The sequence below is a fragment of the Coturnix japonica genome, chromosome 6 (assembly GCF_001577835.2).
Source record: "Coturnix japonica isolate 7356 chromosome 6, Coturnix japonica 2.1, whole genome shotgun sequence".
NCBI classification, from domain to species: domain Eukaryota; kingdom Metazoa; phylum Chordata; class Aves; order Galliformes; family Phasianidae; genus Coturnix; species Coturnix japonica.
In genome coordinates, this window is record NC_029521.1 from 4,709,077 (window position 1) to 4,728,646 (window position 19,570).

Consider the following 19,570-nt stretch of genomic DNA (forward strand, 5'->3'; position numbering starts at 1 on the left):
AGACTGAACACAGACATGTTGGGAAATACTGCATAACTGGTTTGGATTACGAATACGATGTCAACAATTCAGCACCAACACATTAACTGCATTTCTTTAAAAGCATCTCTTCCTATAGCAGCCAAGTAATTTACTTGCACTGAACAACCTCACCTCCCTTTCTAAACACATGATCTTCTGTTCTGGAGTCTTCTGGACTTGGACAAGATTTTGCCCCAGTCGTCATGATGGATAAGAGCCCTGAGACCACAGGACAGTAAATTTTAGATACCTTCCAGTGATGCAATGCAAGCTACCAGATGAATCAAATTCATATTTCTTAACAGGGGATTAGGAGCCATCCCACAAACTCTCATAGACAGGTTTTATCAACCAGGCATTCGAATGAACTTCATTAGGCAAGGATTTCATTTGTTACAAGGTCAACTGAAGAAACTGCTGGACAGCAGAAGAAATGTGGCATTGTTGCATACTGTCACTGCATCTTTTTGCAGTGTTCACTGAAGAATTAATGAGCCCATTACTACCTTTGATGATTAGAAAGATGTCATTTTGTTGGTGTAAAGTAGATGCCTGAATATACATTGCCTTGGTGACAGCGATAAAATAAACTCGAAAAAGCACTTCACTGAAAACAAACTGATGAAAACTGCTACGAAATGCCCATTACCTCTGGACTCTGGATAAAAATAATGGCCTTGGCAAGCCATCTGAACCTTAAGTAAGTCAAATATGAAGCAGCCCACTAGTAAAAGGAAAAGAGAATTGTCAGGAGAAGCACTGCAGACTGGATTATACTTAGAGATGAACCCCATGGAAGTAGCAGGTGATGCAGGTGACTTCTGAAACCACTGACAAATCTGCAGGGACCATCTAAGATACATCCTTCTAATAGTGGTACTACTTCATTCACTGCTGTATGCAGCAAGATGCGTTCCACACCATTCCAAGAAAGAAAACATTTCTGACTGGTACATTAATGAGCTCAAGTGTTGTCTTTTCCTATGTGGATACAAAACTGCTCGGATCCAGCCTTCTACCTGACTTCAGCTACGATGCTGGCCTGTGGACACTGCTGCTTTAGCAGAGCTACAGAGTACAACTGATGCACACATTTGTGTTCTCTCTGATATTTATAGCTTTAGTTTCTAATTTAAAGATGGAACATGGATTCAAAAGTCACCTCTCTCTAAGATACTAAAGCATGCTAAACACTTGACTCTCCTATGTGTAGTAGATAATGACTGGTCTTAACAGTAAGATATTTTTCACACAAACAAATGCTTAATTTCTTTATTCTTACCAAAAACATCCTAAACTAGGCACAATCTTTCAGGCACCCACTCTCAGGTTAATTTGGTATATGAAAGGTCAAGTTTTCCTGTAAAACACCAACATAGAAACCCTGTGAAGCAGAGCTTAGCATGAACAAATCACAAAAGGTTCTCATTACAACAACATTGTGCACAAAACTTCACAAACGTGACGCCCAGACTCCTCTTGAACACCAACTCAACACAGAAGGAAAGAGACAGAGGCAGCACATTAGCGATGTTCTCAATAGACATAAATGGGCATTACAGCTGGCCTGTAGGAAACCAGACTATCATTCGCTCCTATAGGCTCCGAATGAGTTTCAGACTCATCTCTTTATGCATTACCTCTCTTTTCCAAACCTGATCCTACAGGCAGGCGTCTATGACTGAGCCAACACCAAGGCTCAAGAACACAGCAGCTAAAGCGGCACATATCTCATCTTGGTTAGGGACTCAAAGTCCTAGAATGTAGTAAGTAATAGTACATTCAAGATAAATTTAAACAAGAAAAACTAAATATGTAGGAAGATATGTGCACTTTGAGTGACCTGCTGTCTCACTCATGAAGGTGTGCTTTCAGTGCTAGGGGTGGTTTATAAAACACACAGGTAGACAGCCTGTAAATTAGGCAGCGCAGATACAAGCTTCTTATCAGAAAATGAAGGTTATGTGCACAGCAGACTGCCTTCTTCCCTTCTATTCCCCACAAAGTGAAGTGACAAAGAGATTTAAGATGTTGTTTTCAAAGTCAGAGGTCTGTATGAGATCTGGGAACAGAAACTTGCTGTATCTGAACGAAGAGCCATCAGATATATATAGCCCTTACTCAGTCAGACAGGGAATTTTAGAAAAGCCTTAAAGCCTATACAAGAGCCATTTCACACTGCTTGTGAAATAGAGCACTGCAACACAAACAGAGCCCTGTACTGTTCCTCAGAACTACATTAATGTCGATTTCGTCTTTCAAAAGTCATAAAACACAGCATTAGAATCAGATAGAATCCCTTCTGAATAAAAAAGCATTTTTCGTAGTCCAACACAACAACATCAGAATCTGAATGGATGCACATTTCTAAAGCACTTGATGCCATCCCTTTATTAGGTACTCTCACACAAGAAATGTATCTGCTCTTCCTGACAATACACTAGGAGAGCCGCAAGGACAGCAACAGGATTTATGCCATTACCACACATAATTGGTACTTCTTATGTTGACACCCTGCTTTCATTTAAATACAGGAGAAAACACTGTTGCACCTCAGCCAGCCATTTAACCATCTTCCTGATGCACCAAGGTAGCTCTGAAAAATACATGTATTCAAACAGTATTATTTGTAAAATTAAGCTTATTTTTAAAACATTTTTCTTAGAGGAAACAAAAGTGTTGATACAGGCTCGACAATGTTCAGCTGGGCTGAAGAGCATGCACTGGCACAAAGATTTCATCCAGAATGGCCCTGAAATATTTACTAAGAGGCTCTGTACCATTTCTGATGAGCTGATATTTAGGCTCATGAGCATCAGAGAAGCTGACATTTAAGACAAAGCAAAAGGACTCTTGATGCTGTGCAGGATGCCCCGCTCCCCACACAGCTCTCCCAGGATGCGCTGCCCTATTAGGAGCCATCCCACAGACAGCAGCCTTCCCATCTACGCTGCCCAAACACCATGCACACAGCAGCTCCAAGGAAACACAGCCCTTGATGTAAGCCCCCAGAGAACAAACCAGATCCTCTCAGCACCAGCAGCAGTGTATAGAATTCACTTTCTTGAATGAGATGAAAACCAGCTTCCTTCAGATCAAATCCATTTATAACAGCATACCATCTCAACGTTTTCTATTTTACAACTCTGGCTTTTTAATACCAAGAAAGCTTTGGTTAGAAGAAAGCTCACAGACACCAAGCAAGGCAGCGAATGAAGAGTTCAGTGCCTCCCACACAGAACACTTCCAAACAACAACACCCAAGAACAGGACTTGCAAACACCTAATGCTAACACCAGGGAAGGATTTATTGTTTCAATTACCCACAAGATTCTTATGTTATATCTGTAAGGCGATATAAAGCTATCAAATAGATTAATTCACCCAGCAATGCAGAAGTTTACCCACAAGGAGCAAGCAATCCTGGTTTTTAGCCACGTCAAACAATGGAGCACAATCTTGATTGCACAAGTCTAAAGAGATGAATGACATTTTCTAAATGGGAGTGACTTCCCTGTTGTTCAGGGGAATCAATCTACCCGTGTAAGCTTCAGATTACCTTCAGGAATACGTCAAACTGCAAACACCAGACTGACATTTAGGATAAACAGTAGGCAGGTAGCAAGGACTCCTGCTCTGACACGCTGCTGCAGTGGATATGCACAGAGGTAAGGCTTCACGTCAGTCAAAAACATTTTTAATGAACTGCCAAATCGGTAGAAAAGGTAACTGTACCTCAAGTTTGCATCAAAAGATCTTAAATCCAGTGGTTAGTTCATCCTATTTCAGCTCTCTCTTGCACAGGAAAATATGATATGCTCACCCATTATTTGAGAAATTTAATTAAACTTCCTCAAATTAATTAAAATACACCCAGGCTCTTCCCTTTAGCACACCCGAACCTGCAGCAACCCCAGTGCTATCAGGAAACACGTCTCAGGGAACAACTACCTGTGGGGTGAGGACCCACTTCTCCTGCTGGTATTGAACCCAGCCCCATGCATGCTTCTTCTGAACCTACCTGGTTCTCCATCTCCAAGCAGTAGTCAACAACTATTCCTATCAACCCTTCAAAAAGCTTTTAAAAGTTCAGGGATGGATTTTCAACACATCGTTGGAAAATCTCCTCCTCACTTGTATTATCCTGCCCAAGGTGTTTTACCCTGCTTAGACATTTATCAGACAAAAGTTCTCGCACACTTTTGGTTTTCTTATTGCCACCCTCTTGGCTGTTAGTAACTACACAGACTGCAAGACAGCAGACAAGCGTGCTAAAAGGCTGAAGCATCAATACACAAACTGGCAGCAATGCCTCGTCCTGTTATCAACTGCCTTTGAATAATTCCTAGCACTTATGTTGATGCTTTCACTGCTGATAAATATTGACTGGACTCTGAACTATCTGTTGTAACTTTAGACTCTTCCTCTAGTACAGTGGATGACGTAAAGTACAAAGGATGGACGTAACCACAACTACTGGTCTTTCACCGTCTGCAAGGGACCAGGAAGAAACCTTAACTCTAATATCTTTGGGCAACTTCAAAGAAAGCAGTAAAAATTCATAACGTACCGACCAGAAAAACAAATTAGAGGCCACCAGGTTACCTTTCTCCTTCCACAAAATAACAAAAACAACAATCAAATAGACAATCCAACCCTCACGGTTATTTTATTAGTATTTCCCTGTGTTAACATTCTGATAGTAGTGAACCGTCATATCTGCATGCAAGAAATGCACACAATTCCCTTTTGGAGATCTTACATTATATTTCCCTTACAGTGACCTGAAAACTACAGCAGCCCAGGATACCGGGCTGAAAGAGAAGCATTTCTCTACAAAAGAGAAATGACCAAAAACTACTTCCTTTCTTCTCGTGTGATTCCACTCATATAGTGTTCTCTTTCTAAATGAAGCAAATTACAATCAATGCCCAGCTGGAACCATTCTGCTGATCCTACGACTTTGGGTTGATTGGCACTGGTCACCGGATCCTTCACCACTTCTCTCTTTTACAGAAGCAAGGTATTATTATGTATATCCTCATATTACCTAAGGGAGCAATAAATAGGATCCACTAAATACATTTGCTTGAGGAATTTATTTAAGATTTGAAAGTTTAATGCAACTGCCAAAAGCTTTTGGAGTGCTGGGAGAATTAATCTCACTACTCATTGCATTTATAGATTCACATCAAGCCTCTGGACGTCAGCACAGGTGCCACTGCTAAGAAATAAGAAGTTTCCAGGAAATCTGTATATAAATTTCAACTGGTTGCCAAAAAGAAAAAAAGAGGGACATGATCCATGTGCCAGTAGATGCAATATTAATACGTAATTATGACTTCAGGGATGCTTTCTCCAATACAGGTTTTTATAATAAAACTGGAGATAAAACAACATTCCTTAAACTGGATTTTTGGTTACTTTTCACTCGAAGTTATAACTAGTTGAAGAGCCATCTCCACCCAGGAGGTCACTCTGCTGGACAAGCAGCAAGAGCCTAATTCTGCCATGATTGCCTGCCCTCAGGTATAAGCTTCTATTTTGAGGATAGAGTAGAACAGCGAGTGAGTTTTGGAGCACACGTACTGCATTTTGTAGAATATACTTCAGCTTATGGAGTATCTGGAAAACCATGAAAAATAATGAAAGGGGTGCTTCCTGGGACACTCGTTTGATGGAAGTGATAAATGAAGACAAAACCATCCAAGGTGAACCTGTTTCACGCTGTCCCACATTCTTACCACTAACAAGAAATTCTTGCCTACCACGGTTTACAGTTAGAAAGAGTATAAGAAGACAGGAACAGAGCTAGAGATCCCTCTTAGTATCCATTAGCACGACAGTAGTACAAAATGGAAGAGCAACCATGAGTCAACAAACACACAGCATTACCTCTAAGTTTCACTAGTTCTGCCATCACTACAATTCCAGCTTCTCTCCGTCATACTGCAGATGACAGGCATGCCCTGGAGTCAGTGCCAACCTCTGTCCACCAGCAAGACACAAGCTTAATGCATCCACTAAACACAAGAGCTTCCAGCTGTTCACAGAACTACAGTATAAATGCAAACATAAGAAGAAAGAATTCTCTATGAAAGAACATCACTTTGAGTGAAAACAGAATTACTTAAATTCATGTAACTCCTCCCCAAAACCTCCCTTGAGGCACAAGTGCTAACCATGGGTCACACAACACTACAACCCACCCAGAATTTGAGAACTGTAAGGTTGAGCTCGGCACAATAATAAAGATATAGCTGCAAATACAATTGGCTGAAATGACTTAGAATTCACAATGATTCTCCTTCATAGCTGTGTAGGAAGGTGAAAAATGACAGATCAGGCTTCCTTCCTTTTTACACCTAGCTAGAACAAGTAGTTAAGTATAAATAGTAAGAGCAGGAGACTAATAAAGCATTTTTTCCCCGTTGAAAAACATAGATACATAATGTAAAGGTGAATGCCAGCTTCAAAATGACTACACAGCAATGACAGAAAGTTCTCTGATGTTTGTAATTTTGCCCAAAGAAATAATAACTTTGTTTTATCCTTGACAGTCTTTACAGATCTGTGCTAAATGCAAAACATAACCAATCTTTTGTTTCTTGAGGCGTTATTTGACTCAGGTGTTGCATGTTTGCTATTTTAAGATCATGCTGATAAAACAATGCCATAAAAATATGACCTACAATTTGATAACTAGAGCTATTCTGAGAATATTTCATCCAAAATGCAAAGGAATTTAATGCCCACCTGGCTTATTAACCTATCAGGCAACAAGATCAACTTGTTAAATTTTAGGTGCAGATCCTTATTAATTAATGATGTTGTGGGGCTGTGTTCTATTCATGACACAAATCAGTCACACTTTTCCACTAACACGGAGATGATCAGAGGGCTGGAGCACCTCCCCTCCAAGGACAGCTCAGAGAGATGAGGATCTTCAGCCTGGAGAACAGAAGGCTCTGGGGGGACCTTATAGCAGCCTTCCAGTACCTGAGGGGGCCTACAGGAAAGCTGGGGAGGGGCTTTAATAAGGGCAGGTAGCAAGAGGATGAGGAGAAGTGGTTACAAACTGTAAGAGAGTAGACACAGACTAGATAACAGGAAGAAGTTCTTTATGTGAGGGTGGTGAGGCACTGAACATGTTGCCCAGTGAGGCTGTGGATGCCCCCTCCCTGGAAGCATTCAAGGCCAGGCTGGATGGGGCTGTGAGCAACCTGGTCTGATGGGAGGTGTCCCTGCCTACAGCAGGGAGTTGGAATGAGATGATCTTAAAAGTCCCCTCCAACAAAAACCATTCTATGATTTTATAACACATTCAATCCTTTGTAACTGAAAACCCAAGTATAGTCATAAAACATCCACAATGGTTTCCTTGTCTGTAAGCTAGAGATCAAACAGGTTCATCAGGCAAACTACAGAAGAAGGAACAGCGCCTAATAGTACACTAAAAGATAACTTTCAATTAAAAAAATAATAATCTGCCTTTCTGAAATCAAATTTTTGTAAAAAGAAATTGTCAACCTCAGATATATTTATATGTCCCACAGAGAATCAAAAGCATAAAGTAATTAAGCAGGATGACTGGCATGGAAAAGAGATGTGAATATATTAAGCTTGATATAATTAATTTTAGTGCACAAGTTTTAGGCTGTACTGCAAATAAAGCTCAGGTTGTGCTAGTGAGATTATCAAGAACATGAACTGTAAACCTTTTATAAGACATTCTGCACAGAGCAGCATTTGCAGCCTTCCAAGCAACGATCATATGAGCAAATACTCAAATGTTGCACATAGAAAATTACTTTGTCTTTAAACATGAAAACTTACCTTTTACCAGCAGTCCCACAAGAAAGTTATTTTAACAGTGAAATGCAGAATTAGGTTATTATTTCTGAACAGGGCTATTCCTAACATTTCATTTCTACCTGGCATGCTTCTGTCCCCTTCTTCCTCTTCTCTTCAGCAGGCTGAGCTTCTCAGCACCAGGTATTTCCCCAATTAAGATACCACAAAGGGAACACCTTTACTAATGTAGAGAAGACAACTCAATTTCTTCTTTCTCCACCTGAACATTTCCTTACTACATCCTTACTCACCTCTGATCACCAGCTCTGATTTTATACACCAAAACTTAAGTAAAATGAACAACGTTCATCAGATTGGATGTCCCTTAAAAACCATAATAAAACACACCTTATGTAGCAAAATGGTGGTATTTTGAAATTATATACTACTTTAGTTTAAAGGAACCAATTAATGGGATAACTGCTCTGATCTTCAAGCTAATTTCCTAAAATTTAGTATTTACTTTTGGCTCCTGCTCCATATTTGTTTAATTTCAGCCACCTACCAAGAATCCTGTTTTATTCCTTCCTGTCACTCCAGTCTGACTTCAGTTTTCAAGCATTTGGTTCATTCTACACACTTCTTAAGTTCCTGTCACTAAACTGTCAGGTAAGAGTCATCGACTTGGAAAGTTTTATTCTGACAACATCCAATTACTGAAATAGGTGAAAAATCACATTCTAGGCAAGTTGGACAGACTAAAGTAAATCAACATGCGTGCTTTTCCAGGTATCTTTTGTAAAGATAGATATTAAGGACATATAACTAATTTGTTAAGGAAGTGTCTCCCCTGAGCATCTGTAACAGCTGAACAGAAAAGTTAATTAAAAATAAATAAATAACAGAGGAAAGTTCACCTTTCAACCCTGGATGGATACAGCTTCCAAAACAACTCTGGCTGTGTGTACTGTATCCTCTCTGCTTTTCGTAGCAATCACTTTCTTCCGCGACTTAAGGGCTTCTGGTTTGTTTATTCTTCGTATGTGCAGAGGAACCCAAGATGGTATCCATAGCGCAGCTAAAGTCCCCTCCTCTCCAAAGTGTTCAATGGGCTACTTCTGGTACCAAGGCTGCTGAGAAGCCAGCGTATCAGATCTGTGAAAGCAAAAGTTGGATTAAACCAGGGCATGCAGACACACCACAGGGCGGTCAGTTTCACAGACCCTGATCATGGTGCCAAGAAGAGAATAAAGCATTGAAAGCTGCAGTGATCAGGCTGAGCAGTTTAGAGGTTCTAATGAAAATAATTCAACCTGTGAATTCAATTCAATACCGAAAAAGTATTTCAAAAGCATGAAAACCTTCATCAGCTAGAAGAAAAGCCAGAAGAGAAAGCAGGATCTGGTATAAGATACGCAACTACAATAGCAAGGTGGATACAGAGCACAATACTTGTTAGTCTGAACGATACAGAGAGATGAGCTATTTTCTTTAACTACAGCTTAAAACCCCATGTTTCTTCAATAAACTCTGATCTATATAAACCAGACGTAACAGCACACATCAAAATACAGTGAATACACTGGGAAGACTTCAGAGCTACACCATGCAGTGGGCACAGAGGCCTCGAGCTGAACAGCAGAGATAAATTGAGCCAATATTTGTTCTTGTTTTATCTCAATCATATTTTCTTAATGAAAAACAAATTGCAATGCTCTTTTCATAAATGAGAAAAAGGCCTGGTTAACACAGAGAGAAAGATCTGTACACTACAACTGGATCATCACATTCCTAAGAAACACAAGCTACTAGTTCCTAAGGAACTAAAAGTTCTACTGGTATGGAAATAGTGTAGAGCAAGAGGGTTTCTTTGACCACATAGGAAATCACATCTTAAACAAATACTCAGCTTCTAAGATACTTCTTGTGCACAAATGAGCTAAATTGCTATAAACGTTCAGTCAATTCATCTTCAGTTCTTTAAGGACCTGAAGATGAAGAACAGTGACCCTCACTTCACCACTGTATAACCTATAGAAGTGTAAGTCTAGTGCAATCTCAGTTCACCTCTGCTATGTGTTCATCAAGAATGAATCTGAAATCACATTCCTGTGCTCCAGAAGGCTTCTATCTTAAGCTCAATGCCAAGGTGGAAGAAGAAAGGAAGAAAGGAAGAAGGGAAGGGAGAAAAGGGAGGGAGGAAAGGGAGGGAGGAAAGGGAGGGAGGGAGGGAGGAAAGGGAGGGAGGGAGGAAAGGGAGGGAGGAAAGGGAGGGAGGAAAGGGAGGAAAAAGGAAGGAAGAAAAAAACAAACTAGTGGTACATTCAGCATTTGCTGACTTCCGAGGGTTGAATTCCGAGCTTTACAAAATTCTTTGATTATACCCTTTGAGCAAAACATCTGAGTACACGTATAGGAATGTATCACCTCTGTGTCAAATGTTTTACAGTTCAAAGGCACAGATCCTCTCCCAAAAAAGCTGACTCTCCAAGACTCTTTGCAGCAAGAAAATATTCACCAATATCCTCCTCAGCGGTGTGATAAAGAAAAGCTGCCACAAATTGCATAGAACCTTTTCTCCAGACAAGTGACATTTAGCCCACCGTTCCTACATGTTGCTGGCAGTCTTCCACTGTTCAAGTGTGCTAACATTAATAAAAAGAGTTTAAGGCGAGCAAGAACTCTCAAAAATATGTCAAGGACTTGGGGAGAAAAGCAGTATTAGAGAGTGAAAGTCATTAAAGAAATGGAGATTAAGATCAAGTCCATTATGATTCTCAAATTGCAGGGCTACTTATTAAATTGGACTGTGAGAAGAAAAACAAGGACAAAAAATAGGAGAAACAAATCTTTCAATATCTCTCCTGTCACAAAGCATCTGGAAGTCTCTATTAATTCAACAAATAAGAGAAATCAAGTGACTTTTTCCAAGTGTACTGCATTCAGGCCATTCTTGCTATATATATATATGTTTATATTTATATACCCATCTTATGTCCCCTTTCTATCCATCTTCTCCTCCATTTAGAAATAACTTTTAATCATGTTCACATTATAAAACTATGGCATCTACTGACAATCATGTTGAAACCAAACTCTCACATTTAAGGATGGGATTTGCCAAAGCCATCAAATGGTGCCTTTCCCAACTGACTAAAAGCAAACAAAATGAAATACCTCAAAAATAAAAAGTTATTCTTCTTGTATCAAGTGAACTACATTAACGAGGATGGAAGAGGCATTACAACTTGAGCAATTATTATGTAAAATATTCAACAATTTAAATTACAAAGAGCAATCTTATACAGGTAGAGACAAATCATCTCATTAAAGCTTGGTGACACTCCTGGATTCAGTTATAACAGAACTGAACACATCAGTACCTCAGTAACCTTTAGTTGAATTACCTTCTCAGGCTTTATTAACCATTAAAAGGATCAAAAGCCTGATGAAAATGCTTGAACTTGATTCAGAAAGAACCCAGGATCGTTAACAAATCAGGAAAACAAAACTTTATGGAGCGATTTACTGAGAACAGAATAAACAGTTGTTTTCTTCTGGTCAGAAGTACAGAGCTAATATTAACAAAATACCAAACATATTACTAAGATGGGACCCAAAGTGCCTTTACCTTGCAGATACACCTCCCAAGGATTCCTGAAAGATCCTTGAGCACATGCAGAAAGCCCAAACATGATGAAAACAACAAGACTAACTACAAAAGGAAAATTAAATGACCAGGAAAGGGGGAAGAAATAAAGTACACGTGCAACTCTGCCCAGTCACTCCATCTTCCAAGGCAGATCCTCTTGTCATTTAGTGACCCAACAGGCACTGGGTTCTGCCCACTCTATTCCAATCTTCCAAAAGCCGTTAGGTCTCCTGTTCACATTTGCCAGTAATTGGGCTGCCTAAAGGAACAGGAGGAGCTGAGGCCTCTCCCACACCAAGAAGCATGTCCTATTACCAGCTGAGGTACAGTGTGGTCACAGAAAGTACTGCATAGGGTAGCAGGGTTTGGGAAAGTTATCGAAGGTGGAGTCTGAATCAATATACACCAGGAGTTCTTACAAGGCCTTCAGTTTGAGCTTAGACAGAAAGATCTATAGCTGAAGCTGCTGAACAAACCCCATCCAAGGCTGGAATGTGCAACACGACCCTCACTTGAGATGGTACCAGCACTGGCAATACATGTTTGAAGACCACAGTATGGGGCGGGCAGCCTATGGAGATGGAGCACTGTTGTATGCAAACAGGCAGAGGATCAAAAGGATAACCCAGGTGATGGTACCCAAATCCAAACAACGAGTAACATGGATGAAGCCAATTCCTCAAATAGAATTTTCTGGCTCATTTCTTCAGTCTCGTATTTGTTCTCTTCCCCAAGTGTATATTCTGGCAGGAACCTTCCCTCCCAGAAAGCTGCCCGCATCTCATTACTAGTGCATCTCCTTCACACCGAGTCTTTTTTCTTCTTAATGAAAAATTCTTCATTAACAGGAAAATGCCTAATGATCTATTTTTCCTCAGAGGTGAGCCAAATCTGCATACTTGATATCTTACCTAAAGTGAGCCATTTATATTCACCATGGCCCTGAATTTCTGCCCATCATGACACAGGCAGCTTCTTTAAGACAGTACAGAAATCATTTAAGGCCCCAAAGAATACAAAAAGGAGTCTATTTGATTAATATTTGAGTTACAGCAGCATCCAGTGCAACTACAGCAGTGGGTAGAGTTTACAATTCAACAAAGTCAGATACATTTTTAGTCAATAAAGCTAACGTAGGAAGGGAGGTTATCATGTTCTAGGAAACTCTAATTAATAACTGTCAAAATAGTAATGATACAGGACTGTATATTCCAGATAGGGAGAACATAGTAAGCAGCAGCCAAAACCAGAAGAGATTAGGCAGATCCATTATGTTACCCCTTCCATTCCTGGCCTATGCTGTAAACTTTCAAATTCACCTCCTGAAAATAATCATTTTCTTATTTGCAAAACTCAGAGATATTTTAAGACAAAGCACCAACACTAAAAAGGCAAACTGGAAAGAAAAAGAAAACAGCATAGTGGATATCAGCACAGTGCTGATGAAGTGCTGTTATAACAGTCTGACCACTCGGCTTGAAATATGGGATGCAAATAAGTGGTAGGCTGCCATTTAGCTCTACTCCCCATCATCAGTCTTCCCCTGTGCCATTACGACATACATCAACGTATGCTATATTGAAATTTACGGATCTGTAAATCTGTAACAATACTGAAAAAACGTTGTGGTTTTATGTTGCCTTGATGCAGGTATTAAATCAGAGTACAGCAATCTCATGAGCTGACATATTTAACAGTCATTACACAATGAAGAGAGCTTCTACAGTTCAGTGTCTGCAGCTCTTTTCCTGTTTCCCTCTACATGATGGTAGAAAATAAAAGAAAGTTAAACACCTCCATGTGTGCTCAAGTGGTCTACATCAGAAATGTCCTCCAGACAGGATCTAAGAATGCCAGTGGCATTTATGCTACATGCTGATCAAGGTCTTCACAGTCCTTAAATGTCTAATGAAATAGGCTGTGCTCTAGACTAAAAATAAACAACTCCTATTAATCTATCTCCAGTTCTCATGGATGATCTGGTGGAAATGCTTTTCATTTGGTGGTGTGACAGCTGTGCATGGCCATGCAGAACATGCTTGCCCTTCATATCACTGTCACCACCGCTGCTGAAACGCACCTCACACCACCTCACTGTGCTCACACCCACTGGCTGGTCTCCATTCATGAATGCCATTTTATCCTGCACGACAGAATTCAATGACACACCTTTGCTTCATCCTCACTTGCAAGTCAGACACCACTCTGACAGAATGACCCTCTGCTGCCATCTGACTCACAGCAACAAAATACAACAGAAAATTTGTAGGAAGGTGCAACCTCTGCCACAACACTAAGATCCACCTCTGATGTTGTGGGCCTAGAGAATAAAGTAGGAGACAGGTGAAGGCTCATATATGATTGTTTTTTTTTTAAGTTCTCTGACCATTAAGACAATTAAAAATGAAGTTTTTCAGAAGAGCACAAAATACACCTTAAGTATATCCAGTATTTTCTCTCATTTCCTTGCAGAATGTAGCACCTGACAGATCAGTATTCCAGGTATAACATAAAAAACACAAGTTGGATCAAAATACTGCATCTCTTACAAGCCAAAATAACATATACAGATATCTACAACACCTTTCAACACAGAAAATTTTGTTTTCTGTGTTTTCACAGATACAACACAAAAGACAATAAGCATCAGCATTTCCCATAAGAAGGCAAACCACTACGAGCTTTCTATTTGCTTCTGTAGCATTACTCATCAGGGACTTTGGCACAGACTTGGAAGTTTCAGATCTAGCTGCCAGGGCTAACAAGAACAGAAAATATGAAAGATTAGGAATTGCCTTTCTATGGCTATTTCACGGGATCAAGTGCTACTATGTAATCCCCTACTGTTCAGCTGAGTCTGAAAGCAGAGGCGCCAAAGAAGCCAGACAGGGAAAACTGAGGATGCTATCCCTTATGACAGTGTTGTTCTCTCTAAGCAAGGGTTCTTGCACTTTCATTTTTCTTACTCAGAGCAGCAACACAGGTCTGAGCACTTTATTAAAAGTCAAGCCTATCTATTTCCCCAAGTACTGCATTTATCATATATATTTTTGACAACACTTATGTTTAATTGTATCATATGAGGACTTCAGAGTCAACTGGGTCAAAAGAAACAGTCCTACAATCACATATTTAACGTATTAGTGCAAAATAAACAAATAATCTGACAGCAGGGATCAACATAAAGACATTAAAATCATTGTTAATAGTGGCTAGAAGCATCCAGTTTCTCTATAGCTTTGTGCACCCCATCAATTAACCTATTTTATATTGAGTCTACTCACTAGGTTGATCCCAATCTAAAAATATAGCGGGGCTAAGAAGGCCGGTTCCTGTTTGCTGCACAGACAGCTTTCCTGCTCACTGTCTGCAGGGAATCCTCTGACTGGTGCCTCCGCATTTCAGATTCAAAAAGAGATTTCAAATAATATTCTGGCAGTTCTCCAGTATTAACTATGACAACATCGATTTAGCAGAGAAAATGCCCGATTCCATTTCGCCTCTGAGAGGGTGGGATTGACAGTACTTTGCTAATGCCCGTCCTCCTCCCTGCTTTTATTACAAATAATTTTTATGCCTATTTTCCTAACAGAATTTGATTTTGTCAACATATCCAGTGGGCTTGTAATACAGCTATTGTTGCTGGAAATATCAGCACTTCAAATGTGATTCTTGATGTAGCTCTTATAGGATATTGAGATATAGCCTGGTAAATTTATTCTTTGTATCTAAATGTCACTTCAGGTATCAAAAATATTAAATATCACAAACAGAAGTATGTACGTTTTACATCTAATGTGACGACTAGGATAAGAAATGAAATTAAATCTCTTTCATACAAGACTATAGTGCCCAACGCTAGCAGAGGACATCAATGGTTCCTCTACAAATGGAAATGTACCGCAGAGATGAAAATAATTTCATAAGATCCTTTATTGTAATCACAAACCTGGAAACATAATGAAATCAAGATGTTGGAGTTTAAAACACAATACGCTGGGAGCTACTATGAGCCTTGTGTAAGCGTGATTTTAGAGGAAGAGTAAATGGTGAAATTTTATCTTACATCACCAGTATAAAAGCTGTATTCTCATGAGACAGCTTTCAGCAAACCCCCGTCTGAGGCCTTCCGCAGAAGTCAACAATGCCTCCATTTATGGGAGCTCAGAAAAGATTGGTGAAAACAAATCTGCATGCATAAATAATTGACTAAAACACAGGAAAGAGGAAGCTGGAGGAAGTGGTCAAAGTGAGCACAGCGGAGTCAGCTCACCGGGGGAGCCTTGTTGTTAACAGCCTCATAATTAAGCGAGGAAAAGAGGAAAGGAACTTCTCATGGTAGATGCTAAGACAAGACAGCAAAGATGAGGACCATCTGTAAAGATCTGCAGATGGACCTCCCATGTTCCAGTGACTGAGCAATCAAAGTGATAGATGAAATGCATTGAAATTAATGTAGAGTGATGCACCCCTGGAAAAACAATCCTGGCTTTACATAGAAAATGCCAGGCTCTGAGCTGAATATTAATATGCAGGAATGATAATGTGGCACTGCAACTATCAGTTCTATGGCAAAATAGGCTCAGACTCCCTGACAGTCATATATATAAATTGACCTAATTAGAGAAGAAATATAACACACACATAAAATTTGTCACCATACAAAACCCTCAGCGTGCAGTTTTTAAACGTAATTCTGATGCCTCTAACCTCAAACAGCATATGACAGAGATGCAGAAGGTTCAAGGAAGGGCGAAGGCCTTTCAGTCACGAGAAAGAGATGACACGGAAGACAGAAGTCTTTAAAATACAGAGTGAGATGGGAAGAGGGAATGGCCAACCTGCTGCTTCCTGCTCCTCTCACGATCAGAGATACATAGGAATTGGATGGAGGTTCAAAATGAGCCCTCCCTGCCGTTTTCCTTATTATCTGGGTGTCCAAAGTTCATGTACATCTAATGGGAGACACCAAAAATGAAAGAACAACTCTGTGACGCTCTGGCTGCCCCACTACCTGAACTTGCTGGAAGCTGAAAAAATCATCTCACCAAGTTCTACTGTATACGTGCTCTCAACTCATACCTCCACATAGTAACTGGTTTTCAAGCGAATAACCCTACAGATAATGTAAAGACACAAAAAATAAGCAGCATCTAAGAGCCACAGACAAAAATAAATTAATCCCAGGCTTAAAACAGCTGTGAGACAACGGCTGAGTATGAAGCAGTGTGTGTACTCTGCATTATATGAGTATATAAGCACTTCAAATGTAAAATGGAGAAAAGGAAAGGAAGAACAGTTGCAGCCTTGCCATTATCCTTGGTCAGCCCCAACCCTCAGCCACTGTAGAACACTATTAACCCAAGGGCTGAGAATTTCTTTGGGACCACACTGCTTCCTCATCTCAGCCAACTCCTGCACGCGCCAGCCTTGCCTGGTCTTCACCAACATGCTGTGTAAGCTCCTTTAGAACTGAAACATCCCTTGACCCTTTTTGTCAGTCAAAATAACTCACTGCTCATACCAGCAAACCCCGAGCCAGAATACCTTACCCTTGATCAGGGACAACTGGATAGTGCTTACACAAACATACATATATGCAGACAAGCGCATGAAGAACGAGAGCTACCAAGTATTGATGCAGATTTCTCCTTTTCAGGATAGGTGGCTCTCAAAGACCAGCATCTAAAATTCTAGTCTAGACTGAGGCCAAAAGTCTAATTCATTTGGTCTAGGTTACACAGCCAGCTTTAGCAGAGACCAGAATCTAGCTCCAGCCATCTGTAGTATTTTAACCGCAAAGTATCGCCTCCACAACCAGATTTTTCTCACTTGTACTCCTCTAAAAATAAACCATCCTCTATAATGCCTAAAACCTCATTATGTGCTCCAGTCAAAGTATTCAGCATTACTGAGTTATCTAATGTTTACACAATTGTGTATTTGAGCACCTCAGCATCAGAGAAGATTTTCAAGCATTTAAAAAGTAAGTAAATGATTTTATTTTTACATCTGAACATAGGTGACTCTGACAATTTGCTGTTTCACACCTCATATTATCAGATGCAAACATTCACCTAAATTACAGAGCATTATTGCCTTCCGAATGAACATCTAAGTGGCCAAGAGGATCAAGCTGTAAGTAGGATTTTATTTAATAGCAAACATTCTTGTTTGGACACGAACATCCAAGTGCCTGTGTGAATACAGACGCTCATAGAATGAAATGCTTCCTCTGAACGCTCACTGAAACAGAAACACATCATAGATGCTCATGAGGAACCTGAGCGTGACTGATAAGAAGGTAATATAAATCTCAGCATATATTTACAAACACAGGTCTACAAGATCCAGCAGATTCTAACCGCAGATTACTGATCTCCTTCAAACATTCATGTCTTCATCATCTTCTGCTAAAATATCTGTATTCACAGACCAGCAAAGAAGCAGTTCAGAGTGCCCAAACTTTAATAAATCAGAGACATTGATTCAGTCTCAGGTAAATGAAGCTTCCCATTGCCCTTTCAAAACAAACAAGGAGGACACAGAGGCCTGCACATAATCACTAAATTACAAAGAACAGATGTGAAACATTAACAAGGAAACGCTCATGCTGGCTAGGAGAAAACACTATAAAACAGCACGGAGTGTACCAAGCCAGGCTGGCTTTTAAATGACTCATACTTACAAGATTGCAAACAACAAGGAACAAAAATAAAATGGTTAATTTGACTGGATCTAATACACTTTAGTTACTTTTAATTAACCACTAATCATGCAATTTCTTTCCCTTGTTCTCCTTCTGACATCCTGCTTGAAAAGCCTTGATGGAAGGGAACTTATGACAAGAGCCACTACACCAAGTATGCACATCTTGCGCTTCTTCTCAGTTTCTCTAATCAATTCGCTGAAGTTCTCACTCAATTCAACCCACAGATTCTAAGGCCCGTTTCTCACCCTTTGACGAGCAACAGGAACAGGGATGCAAGTGTCACTTCATGCAGTGCCCAGTTTCCATTAAACATTTCCTCCTAATATCTAGCCTAAACCTCTCCTCTCTTAAAGCCATTGCTCCTCATCATATCACTACTAGTCCATGTAAAAACAAAACAATTCTTCCTACTTCTTATAGCCTCCCTTTAAGCACTGGACAGCAGCAATGAGGTCTCTTGGAGCCTTCACTTCTCTAAGTTGAATGAACACAGCTCCCTCATAATTTCTTCATAGGAGAGGTGCTCCACCCCTCTCATAATCTTTGTGGCCCTCCTCTGCACTCGCACCAACAGCTTCACCTGTTCTTTGCATGGAAATCTCAGGCTTGGACGCCATACTACAGATGGAGCGTAACAAGGGCAGAGCAGAGGGGGACCATCACCTTCTTTTCTGCTTGCTGCCTCCCCTTTTGTGATGAAGCCCAGGATGCAGTTGGCCATTGAAGCTGCAAGGATACACTGTTGGTTCCCAACAACATTTCATCCACCAGGACCCCTGGTGCTACTCCACAGGGATGCTCTCAAGTTCTTCTTCCAGCCAGTGCATGTATCAGAAACTGCCACAACCATCTTGCAGCTGGTCTTGGCCAACTTCATCAGGTTCACATGGGCCCCCTTCCCGAGCCTGCCCAGGTTCCTCTAGATAGCATCCCTTCCTTCTGCTGTGTTAATTGCACTACTCAACTTGTCAACTGGTCTGCAAGCTTTCTCAGGGTGCATTTAATCTGTGTCCACATCATAGATAAAGATGTTGAAGCACACTGGTCCCAAGATGGAACCCTGAGGAAGACCACTCATCACCAGCCTCCTGGACACAGAACCATCGAGTCCATCCCTCTGTCTGTGACCTTAAAACCAATTCCTTATCCACCAGATAGTCCACTCTTCAAACCTGTATGTCACCAATGCTGGGCTGAGCATCTCCTTCCCTTGCATGGGGACACCTGTTGGGTAAGATTTGCATGCTGAGTTACACCGGATGACTCCCTGGGAAACTCAAATCTCTAGAGCTATTATATTTAATGCATAATTTAATGCATTGTAGTTAATCATGTTACTCATGTCCTTGGTTAATCTCACATGCTTTGCAGACTGTATTTATAGCTAGCAG

At 40.4% G+C, this 19,570-nt stretch overlaps 1 protein-coding gene across 8 annotated transcripts in view; it reads right to left on the reverse strand.

Moving 5' to 3' along the window:
- The window catches only part of PCDH15 (protocadherin related 15), an 814,794-nt gene that overhangs the window by 444,276 nt on the left and 350,948 nt on the right, over positions 1 to 19,570 (reverse strand). For all 8 annotated transcript variants that reach the window (XM_032445316.1, XM_032445314.1, XM_032445315.1 and 5 more), the window contains one exon: positions 8,733 to 8,970. The gene's annotated coding sequence lies outside the window, so the exon portion shown is untranslated. The remainder of the gene's footprint in view (positions 1 to 8,732; positions 8,971 to 19,570) is intronic.